This window comes from Chiloscyllium punctatum, chromosome 28, assembly GCF_047496795.1.
Source record: "Chiloscyllium punctatum isolate Juve2018m chromosome 28, sChiPun1.3, whole genome shotgun sequence".
Lineage (NCBI taxonomy): Eukaryota > Metazoa > Chordata > Chondrichthyes > Orectolobiformes > Hemiscylliidae > Chiloscyllium > Chiloscyllium punctatum.
The window spans coordinates 26,049,239-26,054,522 of NC_092766.1; positions in this window are offsets into that span (position 1 = coordinate 26,049,239).

Here is a 5,284-nt window from a genome sequence, read left to right on the forward strand (position 1 = left end):
CAGCCGTTGCAAATGTGTAGCTGACCTTGAGGAGACATCGGACAACACCGGATCCAAATAAGTGTAAGTAAAGATTAGAAGACTCATAGAAATATGGGGCTGCATGGCAGGACGAGTCGTGAAGGCAGGGGTGTCTGGGATACAACAGCAGACGGTAATCTTAACCAAGGATGTTAAGTTGACCTTTACATGCCACCCATGCCCGTTTGGTAACCAGGACGACTATAAATAAAGCAATAAATATTTACACAGAGATCCTTGTGTACCCAGTTACTGGCACTGAGTAGTATCCATCACGGCTACAGGTACACTTGACACGGGATATCGGTTTCCTGTTATCAAAGAAGGAGGTGCCATGACAAGGGTACTAATAACCAAGATTCAGAAGAGCGAGGAGGAAGCCTGGTGGTGTGGAATAGATAGACCTTCTCCGATATCTATAGACAGGTGAATATAGTGGTACAGTCTCGCACCCACCCCACCCGAGATGCAGTGCAGAAGCTCCTCCAAAAAATAGTAGCTCCTGGACTCGAACAGGTGAATGTCCAATGACCTGCACTGCAGATGGGCGGAAAGGCCTTTTACAAGCTGACAGAAATGGAAGAAAGAAATAAACTGAATATGCAGCTAAAATGATCACAAATGAAAAAAAAGTAAAAGTGGATTCCTTGAGAAAACATACAGCGCCATATTTCACTTTCCGTGGAAGTCTACTGTTAAGGACTCAGTGGTCTCACTGCTGAAGCAATGGGGGATTTCCTCTGACTGTTTATGTTGTTGATAACCTTCCCAAAGCAGGGAATTTGTATGGAACTGGCAATTAATCCAGTATTGTCACAAACAGGATTCAGACAAGCATAAAACAAAGAAGTGTGAATCCTGGAAATCTGAATCAACAACAGGAATTGACAGAGAAACTCTGCAGGCCTGACAACATCTGTGGAGACAAAGAGATTTAATGTTTCATATCACAGATTCAGGCTACTTATGATTTTTATTGTTTTATTGCCTGGGTAATTGTCAATTTCACTTCGCAAAACAGCATACTTACCAGAATCTCTCATTAGCTGACAGACGTCATCTGTAAAAATGCAAAATTCCTTTATCAGCTGTAATGCTGTTGCTGTTGGCCTGAGTTGGTGAAAGGCTGGCCTTCATTACCTTTTTCTTCTCCTTTATGTCGATGAGCAGCCATGGTGAATGAAAAATTCCCTTTGTCTCTCTGTACCATCTCACTCTCTTCTACATTCTCCCACTCTGTCAATATCCCTCATTTTTCATTTCTACTCTTGGAAAAGTGTTAAAATTGGAGACTGTTTCGTGGCTTTCTCCGCCCTCCCCTCCCCCCCCCCCCCCCCCGGCCAGAGTGTGTAGAACTGGGCTCACAGTCTCCAAGTAATGTCTGTGTTACTTAGGTCTGAGATCAGGTGACATTTGTTCACTCAAAACGTTATGAGCTTTTACAATTCTAAATAGTATTCATAATAGACCAGAAAAAAAGCAGTTTCACTTAATTATAGGATTTCTATGATGCCATTGCCATTTGCCGAAAATCAATGAATGGTGACAGCAGACAATGAGAGCCATTATATCATTGGATGCGTTATTACTACAACATTGTCCTGCAAGTCTGCAGTGTCTCTTGCGTCTCTTCATTATTCCCAAAAAACTTGAAAAGACGGACGGAGAATAATAGTAGAAGAGATAGACAAATCCTTGTCGAACAGAGTAAACAGAATTCTGCGTTGAATTATCAGGATAGAACATAGACTAATGGGTCCACATCAGGAGGTAGGGCTTGCTAGCACGAAATAATAACGGTCTGAGCTCAAACACAAGAAGCATGCTGAGCCGTCACTTTCGCGATGTTGGATAAACGATACGGCTTTTACAAGAAGTTTAAACAATAACTTTCAACGTACAGAACATTTGACAGCATTTGATACCATTAACGTCTGGTTATTACCATAAACTTTAACGGACGAAACCACAGAAACGGTTCTTCAAATCAATAAGGGCATTTAATGAAGTATTTGATCACAGTTAATTGGACAACCTTTCTGTAATAAAGCTGCTCGATAAGAATTTATATCAACGTCCGCTTGTGCAGGAAAGAAGTTCACAGCTGGTGACTGTCCACTGAAAATGTACAGGAAGAGGCAATCTCTTCTTGCTTTGATTTCAAACTGATACCTTCACCACTTTAACCTGACAGGATAAACAGTATGCATTCATCCCCTCGGGGCCGATTTACAGCCTGAATATGCACAGAGGGAAAATCATACCAAGAGACCAGGGTAATTGTGGTGAATTTACCAGGAGTGGTGTGTGAGTTGGTGTTAACAGTGGGCAGTAAGGGCTAAACCATTAGCACTGACATTGATCCTTGTACCAACAGCTCCTCACTCACTTTCTGCCTCATTCATCTCAGTCATCATTGACTTTCAGTTTATCCTACTTTCCCTTCGATACTTTGCTTTTGTTCCTGACCACTTTCGGATGTCCACTTGGAAACTGCAGTTTTTTCAAACGAAATTCTGGAGAATGCACGTCACTCTTTGGGATAGGCTTCACTGCGCAACCATAATTACTCAAGAGATTGAGATGGTAAGTTATGTTACATCGTCCTCGAAGTGCTCAACACAGTGATACAGCCATGATGTCGATAGGGAGGGAGTTCCAAGAATTAGACGTAGCGACATTGAATGAACAGCGAGATAGTTTCAGCTTAGAAAGGCGAGATCCTTAGAGGGGATTTGCAGTGACGATTTATTCGTGTATGTGCTGCCATGGCTGCCAGAGGATGTGGTGGAGGCTCCTACAATTGGAACATTTAAGAAGCATTTGAAATTGGATATGAGTAGGAAGGGTTTGGAGGGATATGGGCCGTATGCTGGCAAGAGGGACCAAATTGGGTTGGGACTTCCGGTCAGCATGGACAGTTTTGAACGAAGGGTCTGTTTCCCTGCAGTACATCTCTATGACTCTATGATTCCAGTTGTTTGCAATCAATCACTGGATTCCTTCTGGCAGAACCGGGTTTGTGCTCTCTGTTGAAGCAGAAAATGGTTTTCATTCAGATTAGCCACAAGAAGAGAAATAAATCTTCATTTCCTGACTTGGAATTTTATCCAGGCCTGGGCGATTCAAACCCAGATTCTAAAGCAGGGACTCCACTGAAGTTGACAATAACCCTTTCGACCTAACCTGTACAAACTCTTGTGCCTATCGTTCTTTGTCCCCACATTTTGAAGCACCGGTCCTTGCCATGGGTGGTGAAGGAGCTAACTACTGCCTCGCAGAAAAACCGTGGGGTCAGAGACCCGATCGATCTGTCATGCAGCGGGGATTGCATTGCTCAGAACAGACGTGTTTGCTGTGTGGGGCTGAAATTGAGCTCTATCACACACAGATACGGTGTAACAGCTGCCAGCAGATGTGGAGACGGTTGGGACAGTTTCATTCACACTCTGGGAAAAAGACTGGATCCTAAATTCAGGGGAGCTAAGTGTCACAAATAGAAGGATGAAAATTGGTTTGGGAACGATATGAGTCATGACCGAATGGCGGGCAGACCAGACGGGCTGAAAGCTCTAACTGTCCTCCGATGCCTTCTGGTCTCCGACCATTCAGTATCTTAGGAAATAGAAACAGAGTTAATCGTGCATTTCGAAGTCCTCCTCTCATAACTCGGCGAGGTGAGAGATGGAACAGTTCTGCTATTAAATTTTGAGACTGGAAGAATGTTTGGAGATGGAATAATAAAAGAGAAACTGAGTATAAAGTTGAGAGTCAGGAGATATTCAATGAAAAGGTAGACGGAGATGGACATGGAGTAATAAGTGTCACTGGTCTTGAATACTTAACTCGGTTTTCCATTCCAAGATTCTACCAGACCTGCTGAGATTTTCCCGCAATTTCTTTTGTTGGTACTGAAGCAGAAGGGAAAAGTCTGATCCTGGACCAATCAGCTATGTCTGCTCTGTGGACGTTTGAATTCCCTGTTCGAACAAATCACTTCTAACTCACACGGAAACCTCACTATCCTGCATCACCCCCATCCCCTGTTACTGACAATAAGCTGTTCATTACGTAAACACATGTGGGTACACAACAGCATCATTTACCGAGTGAACTGGGAAAATTTCAGGGAGATTTCCATTCGGTTTCCATCAGAGCATTCTCATTCACTTAATTCTATTGCAGCACCATTTGACATGCAGCTGTCACTGTCATGTGGCCATTCGCATTCGACGTCTGTGGACATTTTGGTTGGGGCACGTTTGGAATGGAACCTCACGTTTTGGAAGGGACATCGTTTATAGCATATTCAGCTGAACTGATAACCTTGTCTCTTGCACCTGCAGTACAGTGGAGACAGTTTTCACTCAGAAACCAAGAGATGATCAAAAACGGAGGAAAAAATGTGTAAACAAAACAAGCTTCAGCGAGCGAATTTGCTCTTGCAACAGTAAAGGAGAGCGGCAAACCTATTAACAAACAACAGCGCCCTGCGTGGGTCTCGACCCCACACCATTGAGATGAAAGGTCTCAAGCTCTACCGACTGAGTGTACCAGGATAGGATTGGTGTTGGTTAATTTATCTTTTCATACCGAGTTTCATTCAGCTGACACTGCAATTTTCAAAAATCTCGTTCATTCCTCCCCATTGCAAATAACATTATCCAAGTCTTTCAATTCTCAGATTTATTCCTTCAGACCATGACAATCCATTTAGGCCTTGCCCCTGGATTTACGATTCTCTGTTAATATTTTCAAATTTTGAGCCCGATCCTTAGGTCGCCGAAGTGATTCCCAGACACTCTGGCAGATTGCAAATCAATCGGGAAAATACCTCAGGAAACCAAATCATTTCTGATTAGAGTGTAGGGAATCCCATCTGCTGAAGATACAGAGTCCTCACAATCAACACTTTCTTTATTCGACCTGCCTACAAAGTTTACCACTTCTAATATTCGAGAACGGAATTCTGATTATAAAATGTTTTAAAAACAGGAACAATCTTCTGAAGCCATTTCCAGTTTGAATTAGAATGTTTTACCCTTTCACACGGTAACAGCCGTTCCTGAGGAAGGAGTTTCCATGAGCTGTGTCCCAGGGCTGGGCAGGAAGCCGCTGATTGAAACTGCAGTGGCCCCTTTCTGTTGGCAGCTGGGGCTTGTAGAGAGTGGGGTCACATTTTGCTGCACGTGACCGTCTCACTCATTGCGGACTCAGGGTCAATCATGGATGAGTTCTCGTGGTTGTATTGTCAGCACATGGT